This window comes from Tursiops truncatus, chromosome 8 (assembly GCF_011762595.2).
Source record: "Tursiops truncatus isolate mTurTru1 chromosome 8, mTurTru1.mat.Y, whole genome shotgun sequence".
Classification (NCBI taxonomy): Eukaryota; Metazoa; Chordata; class Mammalia; order Artiodactyla; family Delphinidae; genus Tursiops; species Tursiops truncatus.
Genome location: NC_047041.1, coordinates 85,530,552 through 85,548,281, shown reverse-complemented (window position 1 = coordinate 85,548,281; position 17,730 = coordinate 85,530,552). Strand labels below are relative to the sequence as shown.

Sequence of the window (17,730 nt, the reverse complement as noted above, 5' to 3'; positions counted from 1 at the left end):
GACTTACAAGGACACTTAGAAGGACAAAAGCAGCAAATGTGCCTAGTTTCTCCTCCTCCACTACTTCTAGAGGCCACTGTCCTTAAAATAATAACAAGAGCCAGCTTGATCAAGTGTGCCAGGGGCACTGAGCTAAGTGTTCCTCACCCATTCTTTCTATCAGTTCTCACAATAATCCTAGGATGTAGGGACTATTATTATTATTACTACTATCCCCATTTGGCAAATGAAGAAAGTGGAGCTCTGAGAGGTGTAAAATCCTCGGTCACATAGTAAGGCCTGCGTCCTTAAAACTTAAGGATTAGTTTCGGCTGGATAAAGTCTGAAGCAGGCAAGTTAGGGAGCTTGGAAGGGAGGTAAATCCCCCTTCCTCTGGTAGAGGCAGGAGTTAGGGAAGAGGACAGGCCTGGGGTGTACATCAGCGCCCTGCTATGACCTAGAAATGTTTTTTATCTCACAAGGGATTATCTACATCTATATAAAAATCTGTGCTTTTTTGCATCCCTCTGGGAAGGCCTTTAAGGGAAAATATCCTAGACAACGGACCTGTAGTACTTCTGCTCAGGGCAAAACATTTCGAGGCATGGAGCGTGAAATTAAGGCATGTGCACTCAGCAGCCAAAAGAACCAAGTCAGCAAGCCTCGCTATCCAAACTCTGCCCTATTTCCATTCCCTTTTCCTGCCTGCTGTCCGATCACGGGATGAAGGGTGCATGCTAGGAAGGGCTGGACAGTGGACCGTCGTTAAGGAGCAGTGCTTGGTGGCATCTGTCCCAAAGGGAACAAAAAGGGTCTTTCACGAAAGCGTCTCACTAGAATCAAGACCCCGTTGGAACCAGTGCCATTGTCTCCCCTTTGGTATTATAGCCAAAGCGAGCTCAACGTGCTTTTGTCAATTTTCCTTCAAACATGAGAGGTCTAGCACAAGCATGTGCCCCTTCCTTAAACTGCGGTTCATTATTTAGCATTCTTAACTTGAGATGCATAGTTTAAAGGGTTCATGAACCTACTGGAGTTGTACACAAAATTTTGTCTGTGTGTTCCTTGTCTGAGAGAGGCCATAATTTTCATCATATTCACGAAGAGGTCAACAACTCCACAAAATTGAGTATAATGAAATTATAAATAAACTAACTTCTTTTCGAGTTGCCAGGTCCCTTATTATAAGATGTGCAGAGTTGACTTGGGGAAAAGATCAGAAACCCTGACTGATAAAATCTTTTCTTATTATCCTAAAAGAGATCTGTTCTTGGGCCTGAATGACACAGCTCATCTCACAGTTTAAAAGCCTAAGACCTTGGAATTCTGGCATATCACTGGTTAATTTGACTATCTACTCTGTATTAGGCATAACACTAGGCACAACAATGAACAAGATGAAATCACAGTAGTTGCCCTCATGGACTTCAGAGCCTAGTAGCTGACAGAGGGAGGGGGAGAGAGAAAGAGAGATAGAAAGGGGAAGGGAGGGAGAGGGACATATTTTTGTCCAGAATAGCATCTTCAAATAAATCATACTCATTTTCATAATTAATGAAATTAATTAATTTTTTGCCACAATAAAGAAGAAAAAATCGTAACTGAATCTATAGCATACAGCTTTGTTCACCTTGTGTGTGTTCTCTCCTGGAGGGTCACACAGTATCATTAGTGTGAGATATCATCTGAATGTCCCTTCTTCACTCTGTATATAAGCTGATCTGTGTTCACAGGATTTTATCTTAAATAGTCTATAGGAGTCTACTTTCTCCAAGGGAAGTAACACAGCCTTCCACCTCAGCCACTTATCATCCTCCTCTGAAACATCTATCACTCACACTTACATTTATAATTGGAGTGATACTCAGAGGATATTGAAATTTTGAGTGTCTGTTCTGTTATTGTTGTTTTGAGAATAAACTAAGGGTGTTAGATAGATAGCCCATTCTGTAGTAGGTATTTACCATGAGAGAAGCAGCATTATATAATGGCTTTGAAGTCACCAAACTAAACTAGGTTCAAATCCCCGCTCTGGCACTAATGAGCTGTGCAACTTTGGATGAGCTGCTCAACCCCTCTGAGTCTCAGTTTCCTTGTGGTAATACTTACTGTATATCTTACAGGGTTATTGCGAGAGTTTTATGTATTTTATGCAATATAAGTACTTTAAAATGTTGGCTCCCTTCTTCAACCTGCTTTTCTTCTTATCCAGAATCAACACCTGCCTAACTTTCCTTCACCGTTGTTCTTCTGGCATCTGAAATGTTACATTCCAGAGCAAGTGCGCTCCTATCCCCAGATGTCCTTACATTTCTGGAATGCCCTTCTTTGCTTCCTTCGAGAGTTTTTAAAATGACAACTCCAGACCTACAGATACTAAATAGAAAGAAAGTCTGAATTCCATGGTTCTGACCCTTCTACTTGACAGGTCTCTTGAAAAGTCAGTCCCTGCCAAACACCGGTGAGGACATACTGAGCGAAGCCCAGTTAACTGGCCTCAGTCACAGACTGACCCAGTTTGAGAGTGCTAATGTGTCTAAAGGCAGCGGTTTTAAAACTGAGGTACACATACCTTTGTGGTACCTAATGATTTTCCAGGAGGTATTTGGTCATTGGTAGTTCAAAGGAAATTAATGTCCAGATCCTTACCTTCCATACATACTCATTGTTAAAACTGACCTCTCTAAGGGCTTCCCTGGTGGCGCAGTGGTTGAGCGTCCGCCTGCTGATGCAGGGGACGCGGGTTCGTGCCCCGGTCTGGGAAGATCCCACATGCCGCAGAGTGGCTGGGCCCGTGAGCCATGGCCGCTGAGCCTGTGCGTCCGGAGCCTGTGCTCCGCAACGGGAGAGGTCACAACAGTGAGAGGCCCGCATACCGCAAAAAAAAAAACCCAAAAAACTGACCTCTCCTGGAACGTGCTTGTGATCTACAAGTTCTCTCTTCAGCCACTCTCACTTTTTACAGTCACCTTACTCCTACTTCAGAAGAGAAATGCATACCCCTCATCCTCCCGAATCTCACCATGGGACAATTTTAGAATGCCTTGCTTCTAAGAGGAGTCCTATGAGAACAGGGTAAGAAATAGTGAAGGATATAATCCCTTATTCCATCCAGGTAATAAACTCTTGGCAAAGCTGTGTGCCCCTATCTGTCCATCCACAGATCTAAGAATTCATATTCAGAAATGAGATGGTTGTCATGAAGTGTGTACTAATATGTTTACTTTAATTGACAAAATGAAATCAGACTTGGATCTGACAGAAAGCAAGACTGATTTGGCTGGATGGTTTGACCATGAAAACCATCTTTGCCAATGAGATTACACAGTGAATCTCGCCTGGAAATTTAATATGCTAAATCTGCAGTGCCGAAGTTTTGACAAAAATGTATATAAAGCTCGTACTACGCAGTACGTCAGAGTTAACATCCTTCTCAACTATCTAAACTTGACATATAATTGCAGGAGTTAACTTAAAATGGGCAAGGAGGCACATAATGTTTTCTAAATTATTTTGGGGGGTATAAGAACAAAAAGTGTAGCTAAAGGAACTGAGAGTTCCTAAATCATGACCGGGAGAGTGATGTGACACTTAACACCCCCTAGGGGTAGGGGTCCGGGTGACAGAATGGGACGAAGGAGCCCAGCCAGCAGAATGCAGCGTCCCCTCTGCCAGTTGGGCACGCTGCCTCATGAGCAACCCTTTCTGTCTTGTTGTGCCTGTGAAATTGAACTGTTAGAGGCACGCCCCAAGCCCCAGTCCTATTCAGCCCCTAAGCACATGCTCATAGAGTGATTAAGATCAAGGAGTGTTTTCACTGCCTGACAAGCTTTAAGACAGTCCATACAGATAGGCAGCTCCGTTTTTCAGCTTCCGTCCCCAGAGATGGACACTTATAAGAGGAAGTTAATAAATGAGGTGGGTAGGCACTCTGATCTCGCAAGTTAGTCTCTTTTCCTGAGAATACAATACAACTTAATTTGATTTGGCATCACTTATATCGCTGAGTCCTTGGCTATTTATTCATTATTGATGTAAAAAGGATTATTCACTTAAGAGGATGGAGAAATTAAGAGGTATCAACAAGGAAGGAAGGCTAGATTCAGTTGAGATGCAAAAAGACAGATGTAGTATTCTCCAGAAAGGACGCCACATAGGTGTCTTATGAGGAAATAATGGGAAGTCTCCATTCACCATCTGAGGCTGCAGCTGCTCACTTCCAGTGAGAATGTGATCGGCCTAGCTGGGGGACGGGCCAAACGCCCTGACCCGGAAACACTCCTCCACCAGACAGAGCAGAGCTGCTACTTTTGTCTCCCATGTCACCTGTCCCAGTAGCCTGGGCTGAAAGTGAGGGGTTACTGTGCTATGAGGAATCAGAACTTACATATTTAGCTGCTGCCTGTGGAACTAATATAAATTAGTTTTAAGAGATGTAAGTGTACCTTTAAAAGAGATACAAGTACAAAATAAAGTAAAATGTCCTCCCCATTTATCCTGGGTTAACTGAGAAAAACATCAGAGGACTTCACAGCTCTAGTCCTGGCTTTGCTGTGTGACTCCGGGACCCAGTTTCCCCAGCAGAGAAATTAGGACACCTCGCGTTATAAGTGAAATTTACAAAAATTCAAACCAGACAAAAGCGAAGCTCCTTTCTGACTTACACATTTGCTGAGCTAATTAATTAGAGCTCATTTATACTGTTTTTTTCTCTTGCTTCCTATGCACTGCCCTCTTTCCCCATTCCTCTCCAACTCAATCTGAAGGCTGACCTCAACATTCCAAGTTCTTTCACCTCTTTTTCTGGCTGGGCCTAAATGCCAGGTTGATGAATTGTACTATTTGATCAATACCTAGTACACACCCTAGTACAGTGAGCTCTATGGGCAAATGATTTCCTGTGATTTCCCAATTCGTGGTTCTTAAAGTCTAAAGTGGTACCAACCCTTGTTGTGCCTTCCTTCTCAAATCACAGGAAACAGGGAGAAGGGCTCTTCTCTCTCTAGATCACGTTATACTTGATCTCATGAATCTTCTCTCCTTCAGTATGACCACTGTTCACAGACGGCCGACTTAATGTTCCAGGCACTGTGCTAAGCAATTTATATACACAATCTCACTAAGCCCTAACAGTAGCTTTAGGATAAGTATTATCATCTCCATCCTACAGATCAGAGTAGTGAGGCCAAGAGAAGCTACGTGACTTCTTTGAGGTACACAGCTTGTAAATGGTAGTTCCAGCTTATGCAGACTCCAGAACCCTCAGATATGAAAATGCACTCGTGTAAGAAGACAGACATAAACCTGATCTTCTGACCCCTGGTTACCCAGACAATAAGTGACAGCCACTGAAGATTAAGATCTCTGAGGTTCAATTTTTTACCTGAAAAATGGGATGATAATATCTATTTCCAAGGGGTGTTGTAATGAGTTGGAAAGTACTTGCAAGTTCTTCTTTAAGATGAAAAAATGCCAGAAAAGGGTAGGATGACTACAGAAGGAGAAGGAAGTAGACACTGGGTTTGTCTTTCAGCCCTCACAGCTGCCTCTGCCCCTATAGACCGACACAGGCACCTGTGAGACAGGTCTGGGGCTCCAGGGCGGCCGCAGGTCCACACATTGACCACAGTGCTAAGTTTTGATCTCCATGTACCTTGCAACCTGTTTACCGTTTTTATAGGGGGCTGCCCCTCTTGCACTCCACTTGGGGTGGTGGCCCGTTTCTATGGAGGATGGAAAGGCGCCAGCGGGCCTGTTCAGGCAGGGCCCTTTGATAGGGAGACACTTGAACAGAAGTAACAGGCAGGCTTCTTAGCCTGCCAGTGTCCCATGTGCTCTCAGAACTCCCTTCCTTAGGATTGAGTCTTCTGTTACTGCTACTGCTGGATTTATAATGGGATCAGTTCCAGTCTTTTTTCTTTTAATTCAAAAAGCAACTTTTTGTTTTTCGCTGATCTGTATTTTCTGTAGCAAACACGTATTGCTTCTATAAAAAGTAAAAAAAACCCATAGTGTTATCCACTGGTGATAATCAACATTAACACATTGAAATATATTCATCTATACCCCTCCTATGCATATGTAAAAATATATACTTCACAGGCTCTTTCATAATCTATTTTTTCATTCAACTATCAATCACGAATACCTTTATCAAGAAAGGTATTTCTGTAAGATTATGGTTCATGATTGAGTTGTATGGATTTATCGTACCTAATTACTGGACACAAATTACTTCTACCTTTTCACCATAACCTACACCTCTGTGACACATATTTACGTTGGTGAATCTCTAGGTTCACCCTTAATTATTTCCAAAGAAAAAAATTCCCAGATGGGAAAACTCCTGGGTCAAAGTAAAAATTACAAAGATAGTACAGAGGGTTCCAATATCTAGTTTCCTCTATTATTAACATCTTACATTAGTGCATTTGTTAGAATGAATCAACAAATTTGGTATACTAGTATTAATGCTAGTATTAACTGAAGTCTAGATTTTATTCAGATTCCTTTAATTTTTCCCTAATGTCCTTTTTCTGTTCCAGGTTTCACCTGAGATACCACATTATATTTAGTCATCAGGTCTCCTTAGTCTCCTCTTGGCTTTGACTGTTTCTTAGACTTTCTTGTTTTTGATGACCTTGACAGTTTTGAGGAGTATTGGTCAGGTATTTTTGTAGAATGTCCCTCATTTGGGATTTGTCTGATGCTTTTCTCATGATTAGGCCATGGTTACGGGCCTCGAGAAGGAAAAATCACAGAGGTAGAGCACCATTCTCATCACATCGTACCAAGGGCACATACTATTGATGACTTAGTGCTGTTGATGTTGACCTTGATTACCTGGCTCAGGTAATATTTGTTAAGGTTTTTCCACTGCAAAGTTACTTTTTTCCCCCTTCACATACTGTACTCTCTGGAAGGAAGTCACACCTAAGGAGTGAGGAGTTATGCTCCCCCTGGTTGAAGGTAGAGTATCTACAAAAATTATTTGAAATTCTTCTGAACATGAGATTTGTCTTTTATTCATTTATTTATTTACTGATCATTTGTTTGTATCAGTATGGACTCATGGATACTTATTTTTACACTCTGGGTTATAATCCAATACTACTTGATTTATTTTGTTGCTCTAACTGTTCAGCTTTGGCCTCTGGAAGCTCTTTTAGTCCACTCCTGTGGCCCCCGACAGGCCCTCACCAATGTAAGGGTTGTTCTGAGGTTTTGGGGGAGCACTTCTTTACTTTCTGACACTACAAAATGCTCCAGGCTCATCTTGTATATTTTCTGCTGCAGTCCTAGAATCAGATATTTCTCCAAGCAAAGGCTATGTATTGAATATTTTTAAAAGGATTTGACATATCCCTGTTAAATTGCCCTCCAGAAATCAACTTGCACTGATTTACAATCATTACTCATACAGGTATGAGAATGCCCATTCACCCACATCCTCGCGAATGTCTGGCGATGGGGGGGGGGGGGGTGTGGTGGTGTGTGTGTGTGTGTGTGTGTGTGTGTGTGTGTGTGTGTGTGTGTGTGTGTGTGTGTGTGTGTGTGTGTGTGTGTGTGTGTGTGTGTGTGTGTGTGTGTGTGTGTGTGTGTGTGTGTGTGTGTGTGTTTCTCCTGTTTCTCCTCTCTGAAAGAACTTCTATGTTATTATTTGGTTTCCTGTTGAACTTCAAGAGGAAAATGCCATGGGGGCTGCAAGCTTTCCCTTTTCTCTGCCTTTCTGTTGGTCTTCTCCAACCTCCCTTCCCTTCCCCACCACAGAACTGACGACCTCCTGTTGTGAGGGCTGAAAGGAACCCTTCTCAAAGCCTCTATTAGTGCCCAGGCAATTCCAGGGGGTAGGGGAGTGAAATGCAGAAAACAGCCCAAGGGTTTACCTTCCCTGTTTCCTGCACCTTCAGGAATTCCACCCGACCCAGTTTCCTCATCTTTTCTTGGCAAGTGAACAATGGAAACCAAATCTCAAGCAGTTTCCCTCCACAGAAATCTTAAACATAAGATTTAATAAAATGCTGGACTTCAAATTTCCTGTTGCCTCAGCTACTGTATCTTAGAAGTTACCAAAGAGGAGAAAAAATCAATCAATAAATACACTCTTGACATTAATCTCTAATCTCTGAATGAACAGTAGGCTTTTTTTTCAAGTGTCCCTTATTAGTTCTTAGTAGTTTTGAGTCCCATGGTGACCTTAAACTGAGGTCCAGAAGTTGTAGAAAGTCAGAAATTGGAAGGACACCAACTCTCAAAACCTACTTCTCATGTCACAGAGGGTTATGAATATGCATTTAAGAGACAGGAACACCTAGGTTTGAGTCACAGCTTTGTCATTTGCTAGCTGTGGGATTTTGAGTTCAGTGCTCTTACCTGGAAATGGAGGACAACTTAGTATCTACCTGAAAGAGTTACTGGAGATTAGATGAGGACTGACATATAGAGAGAGTGCTGGACATATAGAGAGAGAGCTTGGAATGGTACCGGGCACCTAGAAAGTGCTCAATACATTTTATGGTTAGATGAAGAAATCAAGGCTAAGAGACGCTAAAAGTTATACAGGGAGTTGATGGCGGTGAGATTAACTGAAAATCAGAGTTTCTGGTTCCTGAAAACACCATCATACCTGCAAGCCTCACTTATTAACAAAAGAGAAGAGCTGACCCTGCTGTCACACATGCACTACAGGCATCATTTTGTCAGTGAATGGGTTCAAGACTGCTTCTCAAGCCTGTTCTCTTGGTGTTTGATAATAGGCCGTTCGCTCATAACAATGGTCAAAAGCTATAATTAATTTATTGAGTGCTTTATATGTGCCAACCACTGTGCTCAAAACCTTAGAAGCACCATCTCCCTCTCCCACTGAGTCCACCAGCAAGTTCCGTCCACTCCCACCACACTTCTATCCTATGTCTATCCATTCCTCTTCTCCACTGCCACCACCATCTCTTGCTTGAACTGCGGCAGTTGACTTCCGACTGGTTTTCCTACTTCTATTCTTACTTCACTACTGTTTAGCTTTCAAACTGCATTCAGAGTAATATTTTTTAAATGTGCAACAGATTATGTCACTGCTCCACTTAAAAATCCTTCGATGGCTTCCTATATCCTTAGAATAAAGCCCATGGCCCACAAATCCCTACATGATTTGGCCGCTGCCTATCTCTAACCTATTTCACGCCACTTGCCAGACACATTGGCTGTCTCTCTGCCCCTCAAATAAGCAGAGTTTGTCCCTGTCTTAAGGCTTTTGCATTTGCTGTTAAGTTTCAAAAGCTCTCCCCTCACAGCTTGGAATGCTGGCTCCTTAACACTTGGGTCTCAGCTCCAATGTCACCTTCTCTGAGGCTCTCCCTGACCAAGCAATCTAGAGCAGCCACCCACCCTACCCCTGCGCTATGACTTTAGACTATTGTATTGTCTTCACAGCACTGATCACTATCTAAATTGTTTTGAGATGTAAGGGTCCTTAACTATTTTGTTCCCTGCTATATCACTAGTACCTGATAATGTGCCTGCCACCAGTAAAACCTCAACAGTTTTTCTGAGTGAATGATCAGAACAGCCCCCAAAAGAATTCTTGTTCCAGAAACATTCCAAGTCTTCCCAGGCAAACTGTGGGCAACTTGCTGGTCTCAGAGATACTGCCCAGGAATCTCACGGACAGCTTACTATATAGTAAGCCCAGGCTCCACTGATTTTCCAGCTCTCACTGCAATCACCAGGCACATACAGCCACTGGGGAGACCAGCTGTGGATTAAATGCTGTATCACAAGCGATGATTACTCTTACAAATGACTAAGCCTTACTGGTAAAGGATGTGTGTGTTTGATGGACAAGGAATGCTGTGTCACTGAGGGCAAAGCATAAGTAGTTCATGTCCAGCCCTTCCCAAGCAAGGACACTTGAAGAACCAATTCACCTCCATGAGGAAATGTTCTCACCTCCCTTATAAAACAGCTGCACGTTTGGCAACTTCCAGCCCTCTACAATCCAGCTGACTCAAGGCAGTCTTGGATTCCAAGACTTCAACCATTCGCCCCCTCACCCTAATGGTCTATGGAGGGAGAGACTCATCCAGGCCAAGATGGAAATAAAGGGATGTTTATTCACTGCTCCTCTCCTTCCTTTGGATGAAACATCAGCTGAGGTGCAGATCCAGGAGTGGGACAGCTGTGTTAGTTATTGTGGTGGTAGCGACAGATAGTGGAACACACAACTAAGAATCAGAGACATGGCTTCAAACCTCATTCCAGTACACAACAGCAGTATGACCTTGAGCGAGATGCCTCTTTAAACTAAAGTTTCCATGTCTGTAAAATGAAGATAATGATACCTATAAGTACTCGCTAAACGGATGCTACTATTATTTACTAGGCCCTGAACTAATCACTTCACCAACATTTTCACATTCAGTTTTCATAATAATAACCCTGTATAATAGCATTACCACTCTATTTTACAGATGAAAGAAGTGAGGAGTAGAGAAATGAATAACATCCCAAGTTCCACAGCTGGCAGAGCTGGAACTAGAGGGCCTGGTCCTTGTTTTTAACCATGGATGGTGGACTCAATGTTGAGTGAAGGCAGCTACGAGGGGACTTGTGAAACCAGCTTGGCTGCATTTATCCAGCTAGGTTACTGGTAATGCCTCATTACCAGTAGCATAGACGGTAACCTCTGGTGATTGCTAAAGATTTTTCCAAGGCCTCGGCAGACTCAAACTCTAAACCGTGTACTACAAAACTACCTCCCTGCTATGGGGGATCCCAATAGTCTTTTAAAGAAAGGTACAACCAGATGTTTTCAGTTTTTTCAACCACAGCCAGTCTGTGACTTTCCTATAGCAACCTGGCTGCAAGTTAGCCATTTCCCTCCGATTCTCACCTCAGTTCTTGTGAGCTCTAGCAAACAAGAGTCATGCAACCTTTTGCATGACTGCCGCCAAGTCACCATCCCCTGGACGGAGTCTCTCTGGGTCAGACATCAGTTTCAATTTCATTTGTCCTGAGGTGACAGGCACCCAGGTCTCACTCATTTAATTAGGTTACATAGAAAATATCTTTCAAGGCCTCAGCTGATTTTCACTGCACTGAACTAGAGAATAAAATTGGCATTAAGTCGAGATAATGCCTCCTTGTCTGCCTTCAGGGAACCGGTGATGAGGGTGGTCTGATAGATGCCTGCTTTGCCCTTGCAGCCTCCAGGGGTTCAGAGACTCAGCATGCCTACACGTGGCTGTATTGTAAATGCCAGTCTTTGCCACTTGAACTCCTCGGAGGCTGGGTCTGTTTCTCATTGACCATTTTACCTCGAGTGTTTAACAATATACCTGGCATTTAGGACACATCCGGTGGCTGCACACAGCATCTCTCACTACCTGCCTTGGCCTAGAAGGGATTTAGCTGGTGAAATGAAAGCTGGGGAAGGCTGACCTTCAGGGAAGAAAGCGGGTGCAGCAGGAAAGCAGACCTTCCTCCTAGGAGCGCTAAGACCTGCCTGCTAGGAGAGCGCCTGACGGAGGAGCACGGCATGCGAAGATCGCCCACTTTGAGGAAGGACCAGAATTCCCACCCAAGCCCGCTGAGCTGCATTGACTATAGCAAAGCATTTCAACCTCCCTAAGTCTCAGCCTCTTACCTGTGACACAGGTAATCATTCATTCGCTCTCTCAGTGAACCAATGTTTATCGAGTACTCACAATATATTAGGTACTGCAACAGGTGCTGGCGTTACAGTAGCGAGCCAGACTGACAAAGTCTGGTTCTCACGAAGTTTAATTTCTAGTAAAGAAGGCAACTAATAAGGGAGTAAACAAATTAATAATTTCAGATAGTGGAAAGCACAATGAAGAAAACAAAGCAGGATGCTGAGATAGAAAACGGTGGGTGCGTGTGTGTTGGGGGGCAACTCAGGAAGGCGAAACTATCAGGGTCTACTGCTCAGAGTTGAAAAGTATTAAATGAGATAATGGATGCAAAATATTTAGCATACTTACTAACAAGTAATGAGTACTCCACCAAAATTCAACTGTTGTTATATTACTTCCTCCTGAGTCAGCTGCCCCTCTTTCACCTCGCAGTGGCCGAGCCCCTACTACACGCCGGGGAGGGGCATGCAGAGGGGAATCAGACAGGAGCTCACAGTCTGGCAAAGAATGTAGCCTATGTGCTATGAGCAAAGGATGAAGTGGTAAATTCCACCTATGGAGTCAGAAAAGACTATCACTTAATGTTGACAGATGGATTGGTATTTTCCAGGAAGACTACAGAGCCAGAAGAAGGGCATGTCAGGTGGAAGGAAGAGCTTGAAAAAACTCCTGAAGATGAGAAACAGCCTGGCACGTGCAGAGAGCTGTGGAAAACTCAGGCTGAAGTGGGAGCGGGCACACTGAGAGAAGAAGTATCTCATCAGCAGCTTTTAATGCTTATCTTCATGGGTCATGCTTAAAGTGTCTCCTAAGAAGATGGGGTCGGGGGGATGTGGATGGGAAAGAACAGGAGATGAGAAGCGTGTCAGGGCTCCATACGGCATCTACCACATTGCTAACACTCCATAATGTGAATAAGGGCTATGTTGAAGATGTTCAGCCTGAGGTCTGTGTGACACTACCCAAGGCAGCACAAACAGATGTGTCAAGGGGGGAAACCAAACACCCAGTGGTAACTCAAAATAAATCCTGTGTCAGGGGAAGGCAGGCGTCAGGCTGCTCAAATGTGACTACATCATCAGCACAAGTCTGAGACTCAGCCTATAAGAGGAATGCAGGTGCCAGCGCATGATGCTGGGGGTCTGGAGTGAACGGACTCTTGCTCCCAAGCAGAGCCAAGGACTCCCTCTTTGCCAAAGCCAGACCCACTTGTCCAAGAGTCTAAGGCCCAGGCTGGGGACATGAGAGGGCCCTGTAATAGGGAAACAGGAAACTACAAGGAGGTTTCTTGTGCCAAGTTAATAACTCAGGCATCTCTGCCAGCACATTTTCTCTGAGATGAGTGTAACTGCAGAGGAGATGTTTGTGTAAGGGAACCATTCAGATAGAGCCCCGGTTCCCTGCCTGTTTACTACTCTGTCCTATCCCTGCCCTTGCAGTAAATGCTCTTGTCATGAGTCTCCCCAGGAAATGGAGAAGAAATTAAGGAAGCCATCTCCACCCCCAATATTCCAAAAGCTTATAATACAGGCAACAGGTCTGGACTGTAGGAATCTGCCCCTGCTGGGAGGAAGGCTGCTTAATGCAGACAGCCAAAGAGATGAATATCACATCCACTGTGCATTCAGCCAGTCTTACCAGAGGCTCTCCTTGGACTCCAGGTTAGTGCTGTCAGATGAGAGAGGGCACTAGTCTGGCCAGAAGAGAGGAAGATGACCCAAAACACATGAATAGACCAAGCGGGAGAGCCAAAGCAAAGTGAGAAAAGAGGAACTGAACACTACAGGTCTACATCCGTTTGCATGCCATTGCCCAATCACAAGACTGAACAAAGCCCACTGCTCTGACTCAAAGGGCTGCCCTAGGCAATGGAGGAAATCACATACACCCAACATGGCATCATGCAGAAAGCAGTCCAGCCTTTGTCACATTCAAAAGATCTCTGCATAAGTCAGTGAGTGTAAAGACCGTATCAGAGTCGTTCCTTTAGTCTAAGGTACTGCACTTTTGGCTTAGCCTCCAGAGTTAAAAATCAGTAGATATTACAAGACAAGAGTAGGCCATGGGATCACCGTAAGCCCCTTGAGCACACGTGAGTTTCTGGGTGAGTCAGCTGTCATCTCAGAAGCTGATGGGTTAAGATGGATGGTTAAGTTTTGCTGGGGAAAAAGAAGTAATACTCTTTAAAGGACCAGGACTAGGGTATAAGTATAGGATAATGAGGGAAGCAGATAAAGATTATTAAAGACACATTCTGCCTTCCTCCTAGGTTTTCCTGAAGCCAGCTCTGCTGTGACACTCCAATGACATAATCCTACCACTTCAGACCTGTTTCATGCATCTGCAGAAGAACCTGTTTATGGCTCAGTCTCAACATAAATCAGGTGTCATTAAGGTTTATTTATAATACCCAGAAAGCGACTGTTCTCAACTGGTCCAGTAATAGGGCTCAGCCGGAGCAGACAATCCAAACACCCCACCAGCCACCAGGGGGATGTTCTCCTTGGTATCGAGTAAGGCCCAGTCACCCTCTAGGCCTGCGTAGTCGAGGGGCATCTGCCAGCAATCTAGATGGCTCCCTGCTGCCAGACTCTCAACCCTGGCTTTCAGACTGAGAGGCGCAGGAAGGGCACAGAGAAACCAAGGTTTGAATCCAGTCCTTCCACTTATTACCTGGGTCCCCCTGGACAAAACTTACTCCACCGGGCCTCAGTTTCCTCATCTGTAAAACAGGGTTCATGGCTCACAGGTTTTTCATGAATGTAAGAGCATATGGCACATGGTAAATGCTCATCAAGGGACCGCTCTTGTCATGAAATGGTGCGCAAGACAGTGCCTGCACGTACCCAACTTTCCCCACATGTGGCTCGGTTCCCTTCTTCTTGCCTGGATTAGATCCTCTCTCAGGCTCCACATTCAAAGTCCCAATCAGAATTAAAGTTTATACACGACAGTAAGCATATCAGATGGCTCTTCTACACCAGCATGAGAAGTTAACAAAAGTGCATAGACCTTTTTCTTCTCCCACCCACTCCCCCGCTCACTACTTAAAACACGGCACAGGGTCCTCACCCAGCCCAGCACAGATGGGTCGTAGGGGCGGGGGGCGGGGGCGGGGAATGACAACAAAATAAATATTTCAGCTCACCACTTTGGGGAAAAGATGCGAGAATTTCTTTAGGGGTTATTTTTAAATTAAAAAACATTTGCTGTTAGACTATAAAGCCACTCCTCCCTAAAAATTATTTTTAGGGCCCTTGGCTGAAATCTATACAAAAGGAAAAAAAAGAAGTTAAAAAGAAGATGATAATTCTGTATATAGGAGTTTAAGAAAAGCCTATGGAACTACCTGTTTTATGTTCAGCTAGAAAGAGAAAGCTCTATTCCTTCTCAAAGTGCTTCTCCAATCTCTCTGAAGGCTGATTTCTTTTTTGTTTCACCAGCTTCACTCAGATATCACTGACATATCACATGGTGTAATTTAAGGTATATAATGTGATGATCTGATACATGTGCATATTGTGAAATGTTTACCACAATAAGGTTAGTTAACACATCCTTTACCTCACATTAATTACCATTTTGTTATTGTTGTTATGATCTAAGTCTGATTTCTGCTCAGAGCCTGGTGGGATGAAGGATTCTGGTGAGTACTCAGATGCCTCTTCTTGCCCACTGACGAGGATGGGCTCTGAAAACGGGGTTGGATGTGGGGACCAAGGCTGGAACCACTGGTCTATAAGAAAGACAATATGATCACCCACTCAACTTACTCATTTTAAATGGCATGAATGGTCACATGTGGCTGTAAAGGGCAACCTTGCTAGGGGTCAAAATGAGACTCTCAGATGAGGCCTAGCACAAGAATGTAAAACTCGTCTGGAGGAGGAGAGGAGGATAACTCCATGAATCTGACATAACTCCATACCAGAGGCTTTATTTTTTCTCTTTCATTCCAACTCCTCCCTCCCCTCTCCTCTGGTAAAGAACAGTAATAGCACTGAAATCCACAGATAATCCTTCAATCTCTGTGGCAGCTCCACTTCTAAACTCCTCCTTCACACTGACGGTTTTAACAGCTGCTAACAAGTCGTAACAAGGACCTCTCTTGCTCCAGCCTGGAATATCGATATCCCTTCTCTTTCCCTACTCAGATCATACCAGCGTTCAAGTCTACGTCTTTCATGAGGGTGTGATGACCCTCCAGCCTACAGAGACTACTCATCATTCCCCCTCAGACTCTCAGAGTCTGGGTCCTGCCTGTAGGGCCCAGGGGAACTTAGCGATTATACTGTTCATGGGGGAGTGGTAGAAACGCAGGATCCTGAGGGCTGGTGAGACCAGGTGAGATAAAAGCAACTAATTAAGAGAATATGCATGAAAACTGCCACGGAGGCAAGGCTAGAGGGGCAGAGTGGCAGCTGGAGCAGTGAGCCACGTCCGTAAACAGGATCATTCATTACAAAGTCCAACCTTCAGAAGGTCCAGGAAGGCTAGAAAGTAGAATGCAAGGTGGGAAGGACTGAAGCATTCAGGAGGGAGGCTGTGAACATGATGGGCACGGGAAGGCGGTCCTGGCTGTGTGGTTCGGGTCAAAGCGCCTGAAAGGTTCAAGAAAGTCACACAAGACTGGGCACGAAGCACTTAATGTGAAATCCATGTCCCTGGCATTGATCCCCACCACCACAGGCATCTCTTGTGGTGCTATTAACGTGGTGTGAGGCTTGCCTTCTTCTCCTCTGGATAGCGAGCAGCCCCTCAAAGGCATGTACTGCGACTTATCCCAACTCAGATTAGCAGTTTTGTGTCTAAGACTTGTGAAATGAAGATAAGGGCTTTGCATTTTTCCTCCATTTCCTGTACGTCAATCACCTTCCCCTTGGTGAAGACAGTCGGAATCAGAAGGTTAAAAAAAGTGGGAGGCAGTCTAGACGCCCTGGGGTGGGGGTCAGGCGGTGGGATAATGGCTGGTGGGCTCCAGTGTAGGCAGGATACTCCTAAGGGCACTGCACGCCTCTCACAGTGATAACACAGACACTGCAGAAATGTACTTCAAGCTGCCCTGTGTTCATTATCTTTGCTTTCATTTTGTTTTGGGTTGGTGTTGTTTAAGAATGTGGAAGTTTACCTGCCCCATAATCCTCTACTGATTATACTTCCACACTGGATAGAGGTGGCAAAAGGTGTGAGAGGAATCTTTGGAGCCACTCCTCCAGCTGCCTGCCAGTTGCTCTGGGATCCATCATCTTTGCTTTGCTGGAGCAGAGCCTGGCTCTCTCCTCTAGTCCCCACTGCTTTCCCAGAGGTCAGCCACAAGTTCACATCAAGCAACAAGCAGGGATTACAAACTGTGTGCCTGCTGGGAATATCTTTCTAGTGTCAAGCAACCATTAAAAGCACTTAAGGAAATCACAAGAGGGAGATGAGAGAATACTTTGGGGAGGCATGGTATAGGGAGGGCAGAAGGGAAAGCATCAGCCCACCTCCTGCCTTGGAGGGAAAAACAGGCCATAAAAAGCAAATTGGTTCTAAAGAATGGGGCTTCCTTAGGAAAACTACAGAACATTGTATCTTTCAACCAGTCTCCTGCTGGGGCCAAAACACTTCAGGGTGCCTGGGAAACTTTTGCTAATACAGAGTAAAATGACATTTTAAGCAACTATGTATTTAAAAAAAAACTATTCAATGAGCATGTATTATAATAGGTTCTAACATACAGTCTCTCATCCCATTTGGACTGCATCTTTGTGAAGAAGACACTATGATTCCCCATTTTACAGATGTGGAAACTCAGGTTCAGAGAGGTCAGTGGCTCAACCATGTTTGGAGTTCAGGTTTGTCTGACTGCAAAGCCAATATTCTTCCTACCAAAAAAAATATTGGGCTGTGACTCCTTACCAAGTCTGTATCATTCTGACCTACCTGTTGTTATGCCTGGATTAATTAGGTACTAGCTTGGGTGGTCTGTAGAGCCCAGTGGCCTTTCCTGTCCACTGATTAAAGGAAGAGTAAACCTATCTGTCTTAAGTGGGCTAACTGAGTCTCTGTGATGGAGTCTTTCTTCAATCTCTAGGTGTCAATAACCATCTAAAAGGGAAGG

General features: G+C 44.3%; 1 protein-coding gene across 5 annotated transcripts in view; it reads right to left on the bottom strand.

The window, feature by feature from the left end:
- TRIM44 (tripartite motif containing 44) overlaps nucleotides 1–17,730 on the bottom strand; it is a 118,947-nt gene that overhangs the window by 11,627 nt on the left and 89,590 nt on the right. The gene's annotated exons all lie outside the window — the stretch shown is intronic.